At 38.2% G+C, this 24,302-nt stretch overlaps 1 protein-coding gene across 3 annotated transcripts in view; it reads right to left on the minus strand.

Annotated features, from left to right (window-relative positions):
* Positions 1-24,302, minus strand: part of PHTF2 (putative homeodomain transcription factor 2) — a 134,270-nt gene that overhangs the window by 98,326 nt on the left and 11,642 nt on the right. Inside the window, exon 1 of one of the 3 annotated variants that reach the window (XM_060414648.1) lies at positions 1-24,302. This exon is cut by the window's right edge and continues 11,198 nt beyond it. The exons of the other annotated variants lie outside the window; for them this stretch is intronic. The gene's annotated coding sequence lies outside the window, so the exon portion shown is untranslated. 3 annotated transcript variants of the gene reach the window in all.

A 24,302-nucleotide genomic window follows, 5' to 3' on the forward strand; every position in this document is an offset into this window, starting at 1 on the left:
TGGAAGGACTGATGCTGAAGCTGAAGCTCCAATATTTTGGTCACCTGATGTGAACAGCCAACTCATTGGAAAAGTCCCTGATGCTGGGAGAGATTGAGGGCAGGAGAAGGGGACGTCCAAGGATGAGATGGCTGGATGGCATCACTGATGCAATGAACACGAACTTGGCGCAAACTCTGGGAGATGGTGAGTGACAGGGAGGACTGGCATCTGCGGTTCTTGGGGTTGCAAAAAGTCGGACAAAACTGGGTGACAGAACAACTTTTCTCTAAATCTATATTTACAAAAACATGTTGCACCATTGTGAAATCTAAGAGAATCCCTAGAGGTATAATCTTAATACCCAGAATACCGTCTGTAGAACTTTCTGATGTGTACAACCAACCCACCCTGTATATCCTTTAAAGTAGCTTCTTAACTTTAGCACATACCTATGAAATCTCTACTGATAGCATTCCTTTGGGCTTTCTTTTCTTTTAAATACTTAGGAGGTCCTTTGAATACTCATTTGACAGTGTACTGGGTAAGTGATTTTCATTGTTAACTGTTGTGCCATTTGGAGAAGTCAACAATGAAATATGATCTAAATAGTTTAACTTCCTCATTTACTCAAAAGAAATTTTTTTACATCAACTGTTCAGACTTCATTCAAATATGAATATGCTATTAGAGGTGTCTACTAAAATATTAACTAAGTTAGTGTTCCAGGTACTCCATTATCAAAATGATAATGCATGATATGATAATCCAACATTTTAAGGATTTAATAGAACTTAAAAAAGTATTTAGAGATCAAAAATTACTCACTAAAAATACCATGAATAAAATCTGAAAAACACTACGTGAGAGATGTTTCAGCCAGTACCTGACTGACTAAACACTAACATTGCACTGTTGCAGGAACTAAGGACATAAGAGTAAACAAAAACCAAGGTCCCTGCCATGAAACAAATTAGAATGCAAAGAGAGAAGATAAATTAATAGCAGGACAAGATAAATTAACATCAAGATAATTTTGTGTTGAGGTGGTACTATGAAGGAAATACACAGGGAGATATAGTTGGGATGGAGTGCAGCACTTCTGGAAAAGATGGCCAAAGTCCCCTCCAAAACGACATGTTAACTGAGATCTGAAGGATGAGGACAGCCAGGCTAAGAACCAAGGGAGGACATCTTGAGCAGAGGGAACAGTAGGAAGCACAAAGACCCTCGGGTAGGAACGGGCTTAGAGTTTTTCAGAAGCAGAAAGGAGGCCTGTGTGACACAAGCATAATGGACACAGATGACAGTGGCTCTGTGAAATATGAGAGGGAGATAGGAGCCTTTTCACAGGGTCTCAGACACCACAGCAAATAACCTTATTATAAAGACAGGAAGCCACTGAAGCGACTTCAGCAAAGCAGTGATAATCTGACTTGCAAAGACCACTCTGAGAGCTGTGAAGAGAAAAGACTGGACTGAAGAACTCAGAGTGCAAACAGCAAGGCTACTTAAGAAAGTCAATCTCACACAGAAGCTGACAGTACGCTGGGGTCAGATGGAAGGAACAGAGATGGCAATGGGTGTGCAGTTTTTAATTTTATTTATAGGTAAAATCGACAAAATCTCGGAACGGACTAGTTTGGGGCAGAATGGAGGGAAGGATAGGGAGAGAAATCTAAATTTTTGATTTGAACCATTTTTGTGAGATGGACTCCCATTAAAAAAAAAGGTTTATGAGAATAATACAAACAATTTGATTCAGGCTTGTTAAGGTGACATTACCTACTAGACAGAAAAATAAAGATGTCCAACAAGGAGTTAGATCCTTGAGTCTGAGCTCAAAATAAAGATGAGGGATAGAAATATGGGTATAAAAGTCACGAATACACAGCCAACATTTAAAATCGGGGTGCAATGGGGGCGGGTCTTCCCTGGTGGCTCAGTGGTAAAGAATCCACCTGCCAATACAAGAGACATGGGTTCAGTCCCTGGTCCAGGAAGATCCCACATGCCTCAAGGCAACTAAGCCGTGCTCCACAAACTACTGGGAAGAGGTGCCCTAGAGCTTGGGCTCCACAGAGAGAGAAGCTACTGCAATGAGAAGCCCACACACCCCAAGTGGAGAGCAGCCCCTACTCATCCCGAGAGGAAGGCCCCTGCAGCAACAAAGACCTAGTGCAACCAAAAATAAAGCAGCAGAAAAAAGAACATAAAAAATAAAAAGATGCACCTGACGGAAAAAACAAAAAGAAGCTTTAGCAATATTGGGGGAAAAAAACAAACTCAGAGGTAGGCTATACAGGTTTAGGTCAAAACTAAACAAAATTTAACACCTGTGCCTTTCAGAGACGATGTCAATAAAATCATGTGACTGCCATATCAACTAAGAAGATTATAATTAGAGAAGGAAAGGAACTTGAGGTTCAGCCTCAAGTCTACTACTATTCAGAGAAGCGAAAAAAGAGGGGCCAAGAGAGGAGGGTCTTTTACAGAAGAGTAGGCTGCTAAGAGATCAATGGGTTAAACAAAACAGAAAGTCTGAAAAGAAAGTGAAGTCTCTCAGTCGTGTCCAACTCTTTGCGACCCCATGGACAGTAGCTTACCAGGCTCAGCGATCCATGGGATTTTCCAGGCAAGAATACTGGAGTGGGCTGCCATTTCCTTCTCCAGGGGATCTTCCCAACCCAGGGATCGAACCCAGGTCTCCTGCGTTGCAGACAGCAGATTTAGGAGCAATTGAAATGGAGTGGAAAAGACAGAAGTCAAGGTCAAATGAGAAGAATGGTTGATAAAGAAGAGAATGTCTGTTTAAAAAAATAAAAATCACCAGAGACTGCTAGTTGACTCTCATTATTCCACCTTCCTCTTCCTTTTGCAAAATTTTGCTGAGCACATTACTGCCCAAGATAAAGACCTTTCCTAAGCCAGGTGTGGCTATGACTATGTTCTGGTCCAGACACAAGAGGTGTTAGGTACAACTTCCAAGTTAAGCCCCTTAAAGAAAGCTCAGTTGAAGAAAATCCTTTGTTCTTTTCGCCCTTTCTATTTCCTCCACCTTGGAATGCTGTTCTAATGGCCGAAGTTACAGCAGGCACCATGGATAGTGACCTTGAGACAGAAGCTAGGTATATTCATGACAGGAAGGAAACTAGGTTGCCTAGTAAAACCACCATACTAATTCTGGACTGCCTTCCTCCATACTTTTTGTATCCAAAATTATAAATCCTTACAGCTTTAGCAACTATTATTAGCAGTCAAACCAAATCTAATACTTTTGTATATAATAGTTTTGATACACAATAATTTTTTTTGGAGGGGGGGCATCAATACTTCCTAAATGTTGTTGGCTTGTCTTTTGGAACTATATGTATATAACTGAGAAGTCTGCAATCAGCTAGATACCTGCCTCCCACTTCCCCATGTAAGTCAGATTTTCATTTTGGCCAGGATTCCAAAATAATTCTCTGCTTATTTCTGAAGTTAAGAACTACAATGATGTAGTCATTTTTTCACTGTTTCATGAAATTTTTCCTGCTGTTTAGAGTCTTTCAGCCTGCAAGTGTTACTTTTTAATGTCATAAATTTTTTTCCTTTTTTTCCTTAAATCTTTTTCTGTTCCGTTTGTTGGAGTTTCTATTTTGGGAATACAAGTTATGCTAATGTAGGATAGTCCTATTCTTTTTTTCATGGTCTTTTTTTTTTTTTTTTTCCTGTAATGTATTTGTAGAGTTTGGTTCAGTTCATCCACTCAGTCCTGTCCGACTCTTTGCGACCCCATGAATCACAGCACGCCAGGGCTCCCTCTCTATCACCATCTCCCGGAGTTCACTCAAACTCACATCCATCGAGTCAGTGATGCCGTCCAGCCATCTCATCCTCTGTCGTCCCCTTCTCCTCCTGCCCTCAATCCCTCCCAGCATCAGAGTCTTTTCCAATGAGTCAACTCTTTGCATGAGGTGGCCAAAGTACTGGAGTTTCAGCTTTAGCAACATTCCTTCCAAAGAAATCCCAGGGCTGATCTCCTTCAGAATGGACTGGTTGGATCTCCTTGCAGTCCAAGGGACTCTCAAGAGTCTTCTCCAACACCACAGTTCAAAAGCATCAATTCTTCAGCCCCCAGCTTTCTTCACAGTCTAACTTTCACATCCATACATGACCACTAGAAAAACCATAGCCTTGACTAGATGGACCTTTGTTGGCAAAGTAATGTCTCTGCTTTTGAATATGCTATCTAGGTTGGTCATAACTTTCCTTCCAAGGAGTAAGCGTCTTTTAATTTCATGGCTGCAGTCACCGTCTGCAGTGATTTTGGAGCCCAAAATAATCAAGTCTGACACTGTTTCCACCGTTTCCCCATCTATTTCCCATGGAGTGACGGGACCAGATGCCATGATCTTCATTTTCTGAATGTTGAGCTTTAAGCCAACTTTTTCACTCTCCTCTTTCACTTTCATCAAGAGGCTTTTTAGCTCCTCTTCACTTTCTGCCATAAGGGTGATGTCATCTGCATATCTGAGGTTATTGATATTTCTCCCAGCATTCTTGATTCCAGCTTGTGCTTCTTCCAGCCCAGCTTTTCTCATGATGTAATCTGCATGTAAGTTAAATAAGCAAGGAGACAGTATACAGCCTTGACGTACTCCTTTGCCTATCTGGAACCAGTCTGTTGTTCCAGGTCCAGTTCTAACTGTTGCTTCCTGGCCCGCATATAGGTTTCTCAAGAGGCAGGTCAGGTGGTCTGGTATTCCCATCTCTTTCAGAATTTTCCACAGTTTATTGTGATCCACACAGTCAAAGGCTTTGGCATAGTCAATAAAGCAAAATAGATGTTTTTCTGGAACTCCCTTGCTTTTTCCATGATCCAGCGGATGTTGGCAATTTGATCTCTGGTTCCTCTGCCTTTTCTAAATCCAGCTTGAACATTTGCCATGTCATTAAAAAATAAAATCTTGATTATGTTTAACATGGGGAGTGCTACACTGAAGCTCCTACTTATTCTGATATCCAATAGGTTCTCTGACTATTTCAACATCCTTCTCACCCAGGACCACTTTTATTTCTGTAGATACATGTTCATGCACACAGTACACACAAACTTCCATTTGAGAACTGGATAGTACTATTTTAATCATTTTTCCTATAATCCATCAATGGTCAGGAAAAGTTTAAACTGAGAACAGCCACTGCTGAAAAGTCATTTAGTATCCTCTACCAGGATACATGCCCCCATCAGGGGACTATCCTATCTATCTTCTTGGGTTTTGGTTCTTATCCTTAACCAGAGTACATTTCAGAATGTCAATGGTCCTTGACAGTGTGAGGCTCACAAATAGTATGTGAGGGTCTTTAGGGATTTTTTGTTGACTTTTTGTTCCCTACTCATCCCTTAGATCTGCCTCCCTGAAGAGAATTAGAGAATACTTCATGTTTTATAGACCTCATCTTCCCTTAGTCTGGCTTCTTGGATATGGGGCTGGAATTATAAACCTTGACAGATACATCTAGTATTTTCTCCTTCTTTCCTGGTCTCTACTTTCTGAAGTATTTGGTATAAGGTTGCACATACCTCTTTTCCCAGATTCTATTCCATTTTTTTGCCCTCTCTTCTCCCCCTACCCACTTTTTCCTATTTTCACTTGGTTTCAGTGAAGTAAAATTATGTGATTCTATAGTCAAAGCTATGGTTTTTCCAGTAGTCATGTATGGATATGAGAGTTGGACCATACAGAAAGCTGAGCACAGAAGAATTTATGCTTTTGAACTGTGGTGTTGGAAAAGATTCTTGATAATCCCTTGTTCAGCAAGGAGATCAAATCAGTCCATCCTAAAGAAAATCAGTCTTGAATACTCACTGGAAGGACTGATGCTGAAGCTTAAGCTCCAGTATTTGGCCACCTGATACAAAGACCTGACTCAATGGAAAAGAGTCTTTCCCTGATGTTGGGAAAGACTGAAGGCAGGAGGAGAAGGGGACAACAGAGGATGAGATGGTTGGATGGCATCATCGACTCAATGGATGTGGGTTTGAGCAAGCTCCAGGAGTTGGTGATGGACAGGGAAGCCTGGTGTGCTGCAGGCCATGGGGTCCCAAAGAGTCAGACACAACTGAGCAACTGAACTGAACTGACTGAACCTCATTATTACTCACAAATCCCTAAATTTACTTTTTAGTACTTATTTTTTTATGTACTAATGACAATCTTTTAAGTTAATGACTCAACTGAAAAGCAAAATTTAAATATTCTAAAATAGGATGCTAAACTAACAACAGCTGCAATTTTACTTCTGTTATTTCTAACAGAGGGAAGTAAAAGGAAGACATTCAGTTTCAATTCTTTTCATAAAATCAAGATACTAAACAGAAAATACAGGCCAAGCTTAAGCTTTTCTGTGAATCTGCGACAACTACCTCCAGGGAAAAACAAAGCTAAAATGCATTTTCCCTCCTCTGATCTATTATTATTCATTTACTATCTATTCAACTCAGTACTTAAGCAAGGAACCCTAGAATCTTTGTCTCCTTCCCTTTCCCACCACCACCAATTCTATTCCTGGCACATGGGAACCATTAGATAAATATGAAGGAATAAATTAATATAGTCTATCTGTCACATGGGCAAAACATCTCTTATATAACCTGTCCCTGGCCCCACTACCACATGCCTAGTGCACGCTCGTATCATCTATTACCAGGACTACTCTAATGGTCTCTTACTACTTCTTCACTTTCACCATTTATCTCTCTAAAATACTGAGTTTATGTTTCTCTTCTTAAAAAATCTCTATTAATTTCCTATTACCTAATAAAAGAGTTGTATCAGCACAGTATACAAAAGACCCTTCCTTTACAAGCTGATCACAAATTCATTGTTTTTATAACCAGCAGCATCCATCATCTCTACCTTCTTCCACACACTAACTACCCACTCCAATCTGCCATCCAAACATACCTTACAGTCAAGCCATATGGATTATCAAATATATTTCCATGCTTGCCTTCTAGTCCTGGTGGTAATTTCTCACTCTAAAATGACTTTTTCCTTGTTTTGACCTATTTGACAAGTTACTTTGGAACTCTTCTAGGACAGATCATCACAGGAAATTAAATGGTGAATATATAAACAAAGGAGAATATATACACAATGATGTTCAAATGACTTAATGAAGAACAACATAAGATTTAAATATTTGAAACTACCAGGGGAAAGAATGGTGGGGACTTCTCTGGGTTCCAGTGGTTAAGACTCCATGCTTCCAGTGCGGAGGACGTGAGTCTGATTCCTAGTCTGTGAACTAGGATTCCACATGCCAGCCAGCACAGCCAAAAAAACAAACAAACAAATAAACAAAAAAGAGTGGATGAAACACAAGCATCTAACAACTTCACTCCCTTACAATAAGTAACTGAAACTACAGCAAAAGCATACATATATAAGGAATGAACTTGGAATTGGTTTTAAGAAAGTAGATGCAGGATTAATGGTGAAGTAGTGGTAAGAATCAAATTGTGTCCCCTGGGTTTTCTCACCCCATAGTTAAAGTGGCCAATTTAAAATTAGGACATGTGGCTTAAAATATAGCAGGTAACTTCTTATGGGACAAGTGAACTATATTTTTTAAATGAACCTATGGTTGGTGATCAAATTATTTCATGTAATAATACCATTATTAATATGTTCAGATCATCAATTCAAGGTTAATGAAAATGAAATTGGGGGGTTTTGCTTCATATTACTACTAACTACCATGCCAACTGACCCAAACTGCCTGAAATTCAGGAATGCAGCACAGCTTAATAGCCACTACACTCATAACATTCTTGTGTCTGAGGGAGATTTCTACATATCAGGAAACCAACGTTCAATTTCTAGCCCATCCAAGTCCATACCACAGAGGAAAGTACTTTCTAACATACTACAACTACCGTTTAAGCAGAACCAACAGCTCGACTATGTATAACTCATTCTTTTCATTGGTCTCTAATCTCTCCAGCTATACAGTACAATGCCTTTTTATATAAAGGATTTGAGCACCAGTGAATCTTGGTATCCCCAGTAGGGAATCTTGGAACCAATCCTTCCGAGTACCAATGGATGACTATATACACAGAAGGTATGTGCTTGACAAAAGGAAATATTCCATTTCTGTTCCTCCGTTCACAGCAAAATTTTGCTATCTCCTCCAATCTCTCTACTTCCTCTCTTCAATCCAAGCATATCTTTGCTGTCCACACTCCAACGAAAGTTCCCTTTAAGGACACCAATGAATTCAGGTTGCCAAATCCAATGGTCAGTTCTCAGTTCCTCATCTAATCTGCAGTACACAACACAGCTGACTAAGTTCCCTCCAGTCAGAACAGCAGTCACTTACCCTCCAGAAAACCTCTCTCTTGGGTTTGCCCCTAACTTGCTGGCTACTCCTCAGTTTCTTTGCAGACTCCAATCTTCTCCCTTATCTCATTCCTTGACATCTGTCTTCTTCACTCAGTCCCTTGGTAATCACTCAAAATATCTTGGTTTAAATACCATGTGTATGTAATGACTACTATGTATGAAGATTATATCTCTAGTCTCAGTTCATGACCCCATGAATCGCAGCATGCCAGGCCTCCCTGTCCATCACCAACTCCCGGAGTTCACTCAAACTCATGTCCAGCCATGTCATCTCCTGTAATCCTCTTCACCTCCTGCCCTCAATTCCTCCCAGCATAAGGGTCTTTTCCAATGAGTCAACTCTTCGCATGAGGTGGCCAAAGTACTGGAGTGTCAGCTTTAGCATCAGTCCTTCCAATGAACACCCAGGACTGATCTCCTTCACAATGGACTGGTTGGACCTCCTTGCAGTCCAAGGGACTCCCAAGACTCTTCTCCAACACCACAGTTCAAAAGCATCAATTCTTCAGCCCCCAGCTTTCTTCACAGTCTAACTTTCACATCCATACATGACCACTGGAAAAACCATAGCCTTGACTAGACGGACCTTAGTTGGCAAAGTAATGTCTCTGCTTTTGAATATGCTATCTAGGTTGGTCATAACTTTCCTTCCAAGGAGTAAGCGTCTTTTAATTTCATGGCTGCAATCACCATCTGCAGTGATTTGAGAGCCCAAAAAATAAAGTCTGACACTGTTTCCACTGTTTCCCCATCTATTTGCCATGAAGTGATGGGAACAGATGCCATGATCTTCGTTTTCTGAGTGTTGAGCTTTAAGCCAACTTTTTCACTCTCCTCTTTCACTTTCATCAAGAGGCTTTTGAGTTCCTCTTCACTTTCTGCCATAAGGGTGGTGGTGTCTGCATATCTGAGGTGACTGATACTTTTCCCGGCAATCTTGATTCCAGCTTGTGCTTCCTCCAGCCCAGCATTTCTCATGATGTACTCTGCATGTAAGTTAAATAAGCAGGGTGACAATATATAGCCTTGACGTACTCCTTTTCCTATTTGGAACCAGTCTGTTGTTCCATGTCCAGTTCTAACTGTTGCTTCCTGACCTGTATATAGCATATACAGCATATAGCATAAAGCATCTATTTCTGCTTTATTGACTATGCCAAAGCCTTTGACTGTGTGGATCACAATAAACTGAAAAATTCTGAAAGAGATGGGAATACCAGACCACCTCACCTGCCTCTCTATTCTCAACTATCCCCTAAATCCACTAGATAAGAAAAAGTCAAACAAGTCTCCTTACTTGAGGGCTTCCCAGAGCCTCCTATGCTGCTGTGCATTATAACCATATAAGAGAAAACTATGATCATGTTGTTTCTTACACAGCAGAACCTTTTCCTCATGAGGCACCTCATAACACATACAATTAACTAAATATGGCCAATACAATTAACTAACAAGCCACGAAATATGGCATGCTTAGACATCTTCCAAGTACTTCCAACTTCTCATGGTACAAATTAATTATATGAAAATGGGCAAACTTTTCTACCAATTGAAAAGACAGTAACTTAGTTTGAGGATTTCTCAAGGGAATTCACTCTATTAGAAGAGAGTTTGCCTCGAAAATTTCCTTATGTAAAGATAAGTTGGTTGTCTTTCTTAAGTTACACTCACCTGTGTTATACTCTACATGAGCACAGAATTTTACCATATCTTCTGGCTTCAAATAAAATAATATAGCAAGTACATGCTGCTGTTAATCTTTCCTTTCTCTAGATTAAATATAGCTGCCTCCTTCAACTGTTCTTCACATAACATGCCTTTCAAACCTCTCTCCATCCAATCATCTTCCTTATCAGATAAGATCTAAATTCCTGGAATCTAGTTGGCCAACAGAACAATCTATTTGTCTGAAGAATGCAAACAACTGTGGATTTATAATGAACATGATCACTTAGTAATACAACCTAAGAGTATACTCACTTTTTAAATTTTTAGCAGCCATGACACTGGTTAACTCAATAATAGTTTCTAAAAGTAAAGCTATGTATCACATACATCCACACACATACATACTCATATATAATCAATACACTTAGCTATATCCACTAAGAGGGCTTAGATGCAACAATTTCTCAGTAGCAATAAGCATATCTAACAAGTAAATATTTAAATACTATTCTGGAGAAGAAAATGGCAACCCACTCCAATACTCTTGCCTGGAAAATCCCATGGATTGAGGAGCCTGGCAGGCTACAGTCCATGGGGTTGTGAAGAGTCAGACACAACTGAGCGATTTCGCTTTCACTTTTTTTTTCCTACTACAGTAAAGAAACCAAGGCTCCTTAGAGAAATGTCTAATTTCAGGGCTGGTATAGAGACATGACAAGGTGATCCTAGAACATCTTGCTGAGTCAGAAATTAAAGTGCTCAACCTGCAATGCCCTCCCACTCTAAAGCCTCGCCCTGCTGCTCTGGCCCCTGTGGGCATGCCCATGGAAGCCAGCGCCACAGCTAGCCCTTTGCCCATGTGTACTCCAGGCCAGCTTCAAGAGCAGATGCTGAGGAAAGTAACATGGTGGGGCTGACACAGCGGGTCCAGAGACCTACCTAGAGGTCTTGGAGGCCCTCCTGGGGAACAGAAGGTTGGATGTAGCTCACTGTAGGGGCGAGAACACTGACAATGGAAACACCAGGAAGTTTTAAATATTTTTAATTTTCTTAAAAATTAAAATAAAATTTTTTATATTTTTGTTCTTGTGCTTTATCATTTCACTTTGTTTTTATTTTACCAATAAACTTTTTGGTTTTCTAATTTTACTTTTTATCCTTTCTTCTTGTTCTGCTCTTTTCTGTTTGTTGTATTTTTTTTTTCTTTCATGCCACACCATGTGGCTTGCAGGTCCTTGGTTCATAGGCCAGGGTCAGGTCTGAGACTTTGCAGTGGGAGCACTGAGATCAAGCTGCTGGACTAACAGAGAACTTCAGGGCTCAGGCAATATTAACTGGCTTCAGGTAATATTAACTGGTGTGAACTTTCGCAGAGGTCCTCATCTCAGCACCACAACCTGGCTCCACCCAACTGCCGGCAAACTCCAGTCCACTCAACTCCAGTGCTGGATGCCACAGGCCAAACAACCAGTAAGACAGGAGGAACACAGCCCCACGTATCAACAAAAATGACATAACAGAAAATTTGTTGCAGATGAAGAAGCCAAGCAAAAACCTACAAGACCAAACAAATGAAAAAAGAAATAGGTAATCTACCTGAAAAGAACTCAGAGAGAAATGATAGTAAAGATGATTCAAAATCTCACAAATAGAACAGAGGTATAGATCCAAAAAATACAAGAAATGTTTAACAAGGACTTAGAAGAACTGAAGAACAGTCATAAGAAGCACAATAACTGAAATGAAAAGTAAGAATCAGTAGCAGAATAACTGAGGCAGAAGAACAAATAAGTGAACTAGATGATACAATGGTGGAAATAACTGCCAAGGAGTAGAATAAAGACAAAAAGAATGAAAAGAAATGAGGAGAGTTTCAGAGACCTCAGGTACAACATTAAACGCACCAGCATCCAAATTATAGGGAAAGAGAAACAGAAAGCGGCTGAGAAAAATTTAAAGAGATAACAGTCAAAAACTTTCCTAACATGGGAAAGAAAACAGCCACCCAGGTCCACGAAGCACAGAGTCCCACACAGGATAAACCCAAGGAGAAACACAACAAGACATATATTAATCAAAATAACAAAAGTTAAATTCAAAGAAAAAATATTAAAAGCGGGAAGAGGAAAATAAAAAATAATATACCAGAGAAACCCAATAAGGTTATCAGCTGATCTTTCAAAAGAAACTCTGCAGGCCAAAAGAGGGTGACAGGATATATTTAAAGTGATGGAAGAGAAAAGCCTACAACAAAGATAACTCTACTCAGCAATGATCTCATTCAGGTTCATCGGAGAAATCAAAAGCTTTACAGAGAGACAAAGCACAGACAAAGCTAAGAATTCAGGACCACCAAATCAGCTTTACAACAAATTTTAAAGGAGCTTCTCTAAGAGGGAAACAAGAGAAGAAAAAGACCTATAGAAAACAAACCCAAAATGATTAAGAAGATGTTAGCATATTGATAACAACCTTGAACATAAATGGATTAAATGCTGCCAGAGACACAGACTGGCTGAATGGATACAAAAACAAGATCCTCTCTTGAGACCTATTGACATACACAGGCTGAAAGTAAGGGAGCAGAAAACGACATTCCATGCAAATACAAATTAAAAGAAAGCCAGAGTATGGATACTTATATCAGACAAAACAGACTTTAAAACACAGACTGTTACAAGAGACAAAAAAAAAGATACTATATAATGATTAAGGGATCAATCCAAGAAGAAGATACAACTATAAATATTTATACAACCAACAAAGGAAAACCTCAATACATAAAGCAAACACTAACAGACATAAAAGGGAAATCAACAGTAACACAGTAACAGCGGGAGATTTTAATACCCTACTTATACCAATGGACAGATCATCCAGATAGAAAATAAGGGAACACAAGCTTTAAATCACACATTAGACCAGATAAACTTAATTGATATTTATAGGACATTCTATCCAAAAGCAGCAGAATACACATTCTTCTCAAGTGCACATGGAACATTCTCCAGAATAAATCACATCATGGATCACAAATCAAGCTCTGTTACACTGAAGAAAACTTAAATTGTTTCAAGGATCTTTTATTGACCACAATGCTATGAGATTAGAAATCAACTATAGGAGAAAAAAAAAAAAAACATAAAAAACACAAACACATGAAGGCTAAACAATAAGCTTATAACCACAAGATCACTAAAGAAATCAAAGAAAATATCAGAGTACATAGATGCAAATGACAATGAAAACACGATGACACAAATCCTATGGGAGGCAGCAACAGTGGTTCTTAGAGGGCAAATCACAGGAATACAATCCTACCTCAAGAAACAAGAAAAGTTTCAAACCTTTTCAAACCTTTACAAATTTCAAAACTTTACAAGTTGCTTTAAAGCAACCAAAGAACGAAGAACAAAGTTAGTAGAAGGAAAGAAATCATAAAAATCAGCAGAAATAAATGAAACAGAAATTAAGAAAACAATACCAAAGAGCAATGAAACTAAAAGTTGGTTCTTTGAGAGACAAAACTGATACATTTTTTGAGTCAGATTCCTCAATTTTAAAAAAAAGGGGGGGGGGGAGAGGATACAAATCAACATAATTAGAAATGAAAAAGGAGAATCCACAACTGATATAGCAGAAATTCAAAGGATCATAAAAGACTACTATAAGCAACTATATGCTAATAAAATGGATAATTTGGAAGAGAGGGACAAATTCTTAGAAAGGTACAATCTTCTAAAATTGAACAAGGAAGAAATAGAAAGTATGAGCAGACCAATTATAAGTAATGAAATTGAAACTTCCAACAAACAGAAGTCAAGGACCAGAGGGCTTCATGGGTAAATTCTAGTAAACATTTAGCAAAGCACTAACACCTACCCTTCTCAAACTGTTCCCAAAAAACTGCAGAGGAAGGATCACTCCCAAGCTCAATCTGTGAGGCCACCATCACCCAATAGCAAAACCAGACAAAGGATGTCACAAAAAAGAAAATTAAAGACTAGTATCACTGATGAACACAGATACAGAAATCTTCAACAAAATACTAGCAAACAGAATCCAATAGGATTTAATCCACATTAAAAGGATCATATATCTTCTATGACCCACCTCCCAGAATATTGGAAATAAAAGCAAAAATAAACAAATGGGATTTAATTAAAATTAAAAGCTTTTGCACAACAAAGAAAACTCTAAGTAAGGTAAAAAGACAAGCCTTCAGAATGGGAGAAAATAATAGCAAATGAAACAACTGACAAACAACTAATCTCAAAAATATACAAGCAACTCCTGCAGCTCAATTCCAGAAAAATAAATGACCCAATCAAAAAATGGGCCAAAGAACTAAACAGACAGTTCTCCAAAGAAGACATACAGATGGCTAACAAACACATGAAAAGATGCTCAACATCACTCATTATCAGAGAAATGCAAATCAAAACCACAGTGAGGTACCATTTCACGCCAGTCAGAATGGCTGCGATCCAGAAGTCGACAAGCAATAAACGCTGGAGAGGGTGTGGAGAAAGGGAACCCTCTTACACTGTTGGTGGGAATGCAAACTAGTACAGCCACTATGGAGAACAGTGTAGAGATTCCTTAAAAAGCTGGAAACAGAACTGCCTTATGACCCAGCAATCCCACTGCTGGGCATACACATCGAGGAAACCAGAATTGAGAGACACATGTACCCCAGTGTTCATCACAGCACAGTTTATAATAGCCAGGACATGGAAGCAACCTAGATGTCCATCAGCAGATGAATGGATAAGAGAGCTGTGGTACATATACACAATGGAGTATTACTCAGCCATTAAAAAGAATACATTTGATCAGTTCTAATGAGGTGGATGAAACTGGAGCCTATTATACAGAGCGAAGTAAGCCAGAAAGAAAAACACCAATACAGTATACTAACGCATATACACGGAATTTAGAAAAATGGTAATGATAACCCTGTACGCAAGACAGCAAAAGAGACAAAGAAGTATAGAACAGTCTTTTGGACTCCGTTGGAGAGGGAGAGGGTGGGATGATTTGGGAGAATGGCATTGAAACATGTATAATATCATATATGAAACGAATCGCCAGTCCAGGTTCGATGCATGATACTGGATGCTTGGGGCTGGTGCACTGGGATGACCCAGAGGGATGGTACGAGGAGGGAGGTGGGAGGGGAGTTCAGGATGGGGAACATGTGTACACCCGTGGCGGATTCATGCTGAAGTATGGCAAAACCAATATAATATTATAAAGTAATTAGCCTCCAATTAAAATAGATAAATTTAAATTTAAAAATAAAAAATAAAAGTTACTGTGTTTTGAAGAAAAATAAATAAAATAAAATAAAAGGATCATACACCATGATCAAACTGTGATTTATTCCAACGATGCAAGTTTTCTTCCATATAGGCAAATTAATCTACATGATACTCCATATTAACAAACTGAAAAAAACTATATGATCATCTCAACAGATGCAGAAAAACCCTTTTTTAAATAAAATATGTATTTTTTTTATTGAAGTATAGTTGACTGACAATGTTTCAGGTGCACAGCAGGTGATTCAGTTATACAAATACACATACATTATTTTTGAAATTAATTTTCACTATAGTTCCCTATGCTATGCAGTAAACCTTTGTTGCTTGTTGCACCTCTATTTTTAAATTAGAAATCTAGCATTCTATTCACACTAAGTCAAAAAGTAGAATCAAAATGTTCTAATTTTTTAATTTAGGCAAAAATTAACATTTTCTAAAATATATGATTACACACACATATATATATTATGTATACAAAAGCTTTTCTACTACACTTGATAAAGGTTTGAGAAAGAACATCAAGAAAAAAAAAAGGAGAAGAGATGGAGAAACTAGAGAACATAAATTAATGAAATGGGAGCACTGAAAATGAAATGGAAAAGTAAGACAAACTAGATAGAAATAAAAGATCATCATATAGTCCAGCTGTTTTGAAACATGATTGCTGGTTAGAAACATAGCTGGAACATATCAAGATAATTCTGATATGCATCTGGATTTTAAAAAGTGATTACAGTGATTTCTATTAGATCTTAGTTTTGGTGATACAGAGTACTATTATTTTTCTGTTAACAATGGTATTGAGTACTAGTTACTTAATCACAAAAGTAAAAGATGTTTATCAGTTTTCATAATCAATAGCCAGACAAAAAAATAAAAGATAGTTACAAATGCAAGCCATAATGGTAACATGATTAACTTAACAATACAAAAAAATCACATACAATTTGGGGGAGGGGGTCAAGCAGAGTGATGTGGAAGTGGAAGTGCATACATGCACATGTGTTCATCCACCCAGCCCGTCTGTCTTTTGGTTGGTGCATTTAATCCATTTACATTTAAGAGAATCATTGATATGTATGATCCTATTACCATTCTCTTGACTGTTTTGGGTTTATTTTCTTTAGGTAGGGCTTTTCCTTTTCTTGTTTTCTGTCTAGAGAATTTCCTTTAGCATTTTTTGTAAAGCTAAGGTTCAAAATCACTGCAGATGGTGACTGCAGCCATGAAATTAAAAGATGCTTACTCCTTGGAAGAAAAGTTATGACCAACCTTGATAGCATATTCAAAAGCAGACATTACGTTGCCAACAAAGGTCCGTTTAGTCAAGGCTATGGTTTTTCCAGTGGTCATGAATGGATGCGAGAGTTGTACTATAAAGAAAGCTGAGTGCCGAAGAATTGATGCTTTTGAACTGTGGTGTTGGAGAAGACTCTTGAGAGTCCCTTGGACTGCAAGGAGATCTAACCAATCCATTCTAAAGGAGATGAGCCCTGGGATTTCTTTGGAAGGAATGATGCTGAAGCTGAACCTCCAGTACTTTGGCTACCTCATGCGAAGAGTTGACTCATCAGAAAAGACTCTGATGCTGGGAGGGATTGGGGGCAGGAGGAAAAGGGGACGACCGAGGATGAGATGGCTGGATGGCATCACTGACTCGATGGACGTGAGTCTGAGTGAACTCCGGGAGATGGTGATGGACAGAGAGGCCTGGAGTGCTGCGATTCATGGGGTCGCAGGGAGTCGGATACGACTGAGTGACTGAACTGAACTGAACTGAACTGAACTGAAGGTTTGGTGATGCTGAATTCTCTTAACTTTTGCTTGTTTGGAAAACTTTTGTTTTCTCCATCAAATCTTAAGGAGAGTCTTGCTGGGTAGAGTATTCTTGGCTGGTATTCTTAGTATTCTAGGCTATTCCCTTTCACCACTTTAAATATATCTTCTATTCCCTTCTGACTTGTAGAGTTTCTGTTGAGAAATCAGCTGATAGCCTGATGGGAGTTCCTTTGTATGTTATTTGTCATTTTTCCCTTGTTGCTTTTAATATTTTATCTCTCTTTTTAGTTTTTGTCAGTTTGATTACCATGTGTCTCAGTGTGTTTCTCCTTGGGTTCATCCTTCCTGGGACTCTCTGTGCTTCCTGAACTCGAGTGACTATTTCCTTTTCCATGTTCAGGAAGTTTTCCACTATTACCTCTTCAAGTGTTTTCTCAGGTCCTTTCTTTCTCTTTTCTCCTTCTGGGACTCCTACAATGCGAATGTTGGTATGTTTAATGTTGTCCCAAAAGTCTCTTAGGCTGTCTTCATTTCTCTTAATTCTTTTCTCTATATTCTGTTCTGCAGAAGTGATTTCCACCATTCTGTCCTCCAGGTCACTTATTTGTTCCTAGAAAAAACTTTTGACAAAAATCAATACCTATTTACAAAAAAACCCAAATCTCCATAAAGTGGACACAGAGGGAACCTACCTCAATATAATAAAGGCCACATGTGACAAATCCACAGCAAACATCATTCTCAATGGTGAAAAACTGAAAGCATTTCCTCTAAGATCAGGAACAAGACAAGGATGTCCACTCTCACTACTATTATTCAACATAGTTATGGAAGCCCTTGCCACAGCACTCAGAGAAGGAAAAGAAATAAAATGAATGAATCCAAATTGGAAAAGAAGTGAAAACTGTCACTGCAGATGACATGATATGATACATAGAAAATCCTAAATATTCTAACAGAAAACTACTAGAACTCAACAGATAATTTAGTAAAGTTGCAGGATACAAAATTAAGGCACAAAAATATCTTGTATTCCTATACACTAACAATGATAAGTCACTAACAGAAAGTAAGGAAATAATCCCATTCACTACAGCAACAAAAATAAAATACTTAGGAATAAGCCTACCTAAGGAGACAAAAGATCTACATGCAGAAAACTCTAAGATACTGATGAAAGAAGTCAAAGGCATCACAGAGAAATATATCATGTTCTTGGACTGCAAGAATCAATACTGTGAAAATGACTATGATCCCAAAAGCAATCTACAGATTCAGTACAATCCTTATCAAATTACCAGTGGCATTTTTCACAGAACAAAAATTTTTACAATCTGCATGAAACACAAAAGACCTCAAATAACCAAAGCAATCCTAAGAAAGATAACGGAGCTGGAGGAATCAGGCTCCCTGACTTCAGACTATACCACAAAGCTACAGTAATTAAGACAGTATGTATGGTACTGGCACAAAAACAGAAATATATATAAATGGAACAGGAGAAAAAGCCCAGAGAGAAACTAACACACCTATAGCCACCTAACCTATGACAAAGGAGATAAGACTGTACAGTGTAGAAAAGATAGCCTTTCCAATAACTGGTGCTGGAAAAACTGGACAGCTATAGGTAAAAAGATAAAATTAGAACACACCCTAACACCACACACAAAAATAAACTCAAAATGGATTAAAGATCTAAATGTAAGGCCAGATACTATAAACCTATTAGAGGAAAATATAGGCAGAAGACTGACATAAATCACAGCAAGATGATTTTTTTTCGACCTATGTACTAGAGTAATGAAAAAACAAGGGGGAGGGTACCTAGAAGTTTTTGCACAGCAAAGCAAACTATAAACAAGATGAAAAGACAACCCTGAGAATGGGAGAAAATAACTGCAAACAAAGCAGTTGACAAAGGGTTAATCTCCAAAATATACAGGCAGCTCATACAGTTCAATATCAGAAAAATGACCCAATTAAGAATTGGGCAGAAGACCTAAACAGACGTTTCTCCAAAGATGACATACACATGACCAATAAATCCATGAAAAGATGCTCAACACTGCTCATTATTAGAGAAAAGCAAATGAAAACTACAATGAGGTATCCCCTCACACCAGGCCGAATGACCATCACCAAAAAAATCTACAAAGAAACGCTAGAGAGGGTGTAGAGAAAAGAGAACTCTCTAACACTGTTGGTGGGAACGATACAGTCACTATGGAGAACAGTAAGGAGGTTCCTTAAACTAAAAGCAGAAATACCAGATGATCCAGCAATCCCTTCTCCTGGGCATATACCAGGAGAAAACCATAATTCCAAAAGACACATGCATCCCAATATTCACAGTGGCACTATTTACAACAGCCAGGACACGGAAGCAACCAAAATGCCCACTGACAGAGGAATGGATAAAGAAGATGTGTACATATATAACCATGGAATATTAGTCTAAAAATGAATGAAATTGTGCCATTTATACAGACGTGGATGGACCTAGAGACTGTCATATAGAGTGAAGTCTGTCAGAAAGAGGAAAACAAATATTGTATATAACTCACTTCTGTGGAATCTATAAAAAATAGTACAGATGAACTTGTTTTCAAAGCAGTAATTGAGACACAGACACAGAGAAAAAAATGTATGGACACAAAGTTGGGGGGTAGGGGATTGGGACTGACATCACACTACTGTGTATAAACTAATAGATAATTAATGAGAACCTACTAAAAATGCCAACCCACTCCAGTACTCTTGCCTGGAAAATTCCATGGACAGAGGAGCTTAGTGGGCTACAGTCCATGGGGTTGCAAAGAGTCGCACATGACTGAGCAACTTCACTTTCTTTCTTTCACTGTATAGCACAAGGAGAAAACGAAGATACAATCTGTTTGCAAGACTAATATTAACTTTAGAAACACATTATAGAGTAGGTGCAAACAAATACTACTTGATTTCACTTACACAAGGTACCTAGAACAGTCAAATTCATAAAGTCAGAAAGTATACTGGTAGATGCCAGGGGCCAGGGTTAGGGGTCAGAATGGGGAATGGGGACTTAGTGTTTAATGAAGACAGTGCTTCAATTTAAGAAAGTGGAAAATTCAGTATATGGATGATGTTGAGAGCTGCACAACAATGTGAAAGTACTTAGTGCCACTGAAATGTTAAATATGGTTAAAACAGTATATCTTATACTATGTGACTTTTACCACAATAAAAAACATTAAAAAAATTAAAGTGCTCCAAGAATAATAGGGACACTGTCAAAAGAATAAAATAAGAAACAATGAGTCTATACTAGTATGAATGAATGGGCAAATAAATAAGAGAATGAAGTTTTTTCTGTAGCAGAAAGTCAGCTAATAAACACAGAAGAAATTAGTGAACTGGGGAAAAAGAAAATCACCAATTTTCAACCATCTTTCCCCCCCGCAATTTTAGTGAGATATAGTTGCCCTAACATTGTATAAGCTTAAGTTGCACAACATAATGGTATGATACATGTATACAGAGCAAAAATGATTAGCACAGTAAGTTAACCATCACCTCACACAGCTACATATTTTTTTCCCTTGTGATGAGAACTTTTATGAAACTATCCTGATAACTGATTCGTACAAGAATCATCAATAGATATTAAAGCCAATGGGCAAGTTAAGGCAATGGCACCCCACTCCAGTACTCTTGCCTGGAAAATCCCATGGACAGAGGGGCCTGGAAGGCTGCAATACATGGGGTTGCTAACAGTCAGACATGACTGAGCGACTTCACTTTCACTTTTCACTTTCAGGCACTGGAGAAGGAAATGGCAACCCACTCCAGTGTTCTTGCCTGGAGAATCTCAGGGACAGCAGAGCCTGGTGGGCTGCTGTCTATGGGGTTGCACAGAGTTGGACATGACTGAAGCGACTTAGCAGCAGCAGCAGCAGGATATTTACATAATCAAAGGATCTCTCCACAAGGTACTTATTAGTTGCAAAGAGTAAAATAATGACTTAACCTAGGAGAAACCTGGCAGATATCATCAGAACTAAACGATAAAAATTATCATCATCAGTAATAGGAGAAATTGCAGCATTTGCTTCTTGATATAATGTACTGAAAAGAACACAACATTAAGTCTGTGATATTCCTGTCAAAAGTATATAACCTGACTCTAATCTTGAGAGAAAATCGACCAAACTAAAACTGAAGGACATTCAACAAAATGAATGGCCTCAAAACTTTAGAAAAATGTCAGTATCATGAAACATAAACATAGGCTCTAGAATTGTTCCAACTTAAATTAGAGAGACATGACAAGTAAAGGCAGGATGTGAATCTGCACTTTTGCCAAAATGGACAGTATTAGGATAGCTGGTGAAATGTGAATATCTACAGATTACAGTATTATACCAAAGTTAATTTCCTGATTTTTTTTATCATCATACAATGTTTATGGAGGAATGACTTTGTTTTCAGGAAATAAAACTGAAGTTCATAGAGACAGAGGAATATTAAGACTCAAATGAGATGGCAATGTTCCAGAATAATGCTAAAATTAGCCTTGTACTAAAGGATGCTCAGGATTCATCTAACAAAGCTTAAAAAGCATGCTTTGAAGAACTGTTTTCAAGTAACTTAACTGTGTCCCAAAACAAATCTTAAAATATTGAAAAGAATACAAAAAAAAAAAAAAGATAGCTCTAAACAACAAAATTCACAATGTCTGGCATCCAACAAAAATTAGCAGGAACATAAACAAAAAGGAAAATATAATCCATATAAGGAGAAAAATCAGTTATAAGAAATGGATCTAGAAATGACAGAAGTGATATGACTAAAACAGCTACTGTACACAAAATATGGGATGCGTATGTATGTGTTGCATGTATACATATACAGACACAGACACACAGAAAGAAATGCATGTTCACGGATTAGAAGACTGAATATTAACATGTCCATACCCAAAATACTCTACAGATTCAATGCAATCTCTAGCAAAATTTCGAAGGCATTTTTTTCCAGAAATAGAAAAATCCATCCTGAAATTCACATAGAATCTTGAAGGATCCCAGGTGCTCAAAATAATTCTGTAAAAACAAAAACTGGAGGAGTCACACTTTCTGATTTCAAAACATACTACAAAGCTACAGTGTACTACTGGCATAAAGATAAACAAACTACTGGGATAGAACAGAGCCCAGAAATAACCTCTTGCATATGCAGTCAAATAATCGTTGATAAAAATGCTAAGATCATTCAACGGGGAAAGGACAGTCTCCTCAAAAACGTGTATGCAGAAAAATTAAAATACACACGCAAATGAATCAAGGTGGGCCCTTAACTAACACCACACACAAAAATTAACTCAAAGTGGATTAAAAACCTAAAAATAAAACCTAAAGCTATAAAACTCCTAGAAGAAAATTTATGGTTAAACTTCATGACACTGCACTTGGCAGTGATTTACTTGGTTGTGATACCTAAGGCACAACCTAAGACAGTAAAAGTAAAAATACACAAATGAGACTATATAAAACTTAAAAGTTTTGTGCATCAATGCATATAATCAATAGAGTGAAAGGCAACTTATGGATGAACGAGAATATTTGCAAGCTATATACATGATAGGGGATTAATATCCAGAATATATAAAGAACTACAACTTAAGAGCAAAAAATCAAATATCTCAATTTACAAATGGTAAAGGACTTGAATAGACATTTCTCCAATGATATAGAAATAGCCACAAGCATATGAAAAGATGCTCAACATCATCAATCATTCAGTTCAGTTCAGTCGTTCAGTTGTGTCCAACTCTTTGCGACCCCATGAATAGCAGCACGCCAGGCCTCCCTGTCCCTCACCAACTCCCGGAGTTCACTTAACTCATGTGCATCACGTCGGTGATGCCATCCAGCCATCTCATCCTCTGTCGTCCCCTTCTCCTCCTGCCCCCAATCCCTCCCAGCATCAGGGTCTTTCCAGTGAGTCAACTCTTCGCATCATTAGGTAAATGCAAATTAAAGCCATAATGAGATATCACTTTTATATTCATTATGATACCAAGTATCGGCAAAATAGAAAATAACAAATGTTGATAAAGATGTGAAAAAGTCAGAAACCATGTACACTATTGGTATAATGCTGAAGTGGCACAATCACTACAGAAAATAGTATGGAGGTTCCTCAAAAAATTTGAAAATAGAACTACCAAATGATCCAGCAATTTTGCTTTTGGAAAGTAAAAGCGTTAGTTGCTCTGTAATGCTTGACTCTTTGCAACCCCACGACTGCAGCTCACCAAGCTCCTTTACCCGTGGGATTTTCCAGGCAAGGACACTGGGACGGTTTGCCATTTCCTTCTCCAGGGGATTTTCCCAACCCAGGGATCAAACCTGAGTCTCCTGTACTACAGGCAGATTCTTTACTGACTGAGCTTTGCTTTTGGGGATATATCCAAAAGAAGCATGGTCTTGAAGACATAGTCGCATATCCAAGTTCACAGCAGCACTATTCACAACAGCCAAGCAATGAAAATAACCCACATGTCCACCAATGGATGAATGAATAAAGAAAATTATACAATAGAATATTATTTAGCCTTAAAGGAAATCCTGCCACACATCACAACATGGATGAATCTTGAGGACGTTAAACTAAGTGAAATAAGCCAGTCACAAAAAGACCAATGCCGTGTAATCCCATTCATTTGAGGTACCTAGCATAGCCAAGTTCACAGAGACAGAAAACAGAAGAATGGCTTCCTGGGACTGGAGGAAAGCATAAATAGTAGTTGTTTTTAAGTTGTTTAATGGTTGCAGAGTTTCAGATTTGCAAGATGAGAAGTTTCGGAAAGCTGTTTCAAGACAACATTAATGTAAACATTAACACTACTAAACTGTATACTAAAATGACTGAGATGGTAAATTTTATGTACTTTTTAATTACAATTAAAAAAAACCTCAGTATAAACGCCATGTATACAGTTGACCCTCAAAAAACATAGTTTGAACTGTGTAGTTTCTCTTACGCACAATTTTTTAAAAAATTACATTTCTACATGATCTGATTGGTTGAATCTGCAGATGCAGAACCATGACATAGAGTGTTATAAAGTTATACAAAGATTTCTGACTGTGTGAACAGTCACCACCACTAA

This window comes from Ovis aries, chromosome 4, assembly GCF_016772045.2.
Source record: "Ovis aries strain OAR_USU_Benz2616 breed Rambouillet chromosome 4, ARS-UI_Ramb_v3.0, whole genome shotgun sequence".
NCBI lineage: Eukaryota > Metazoa > Chordata > Mammalia > Artiodactyla > Bovidae > Ovis > Ovis aries.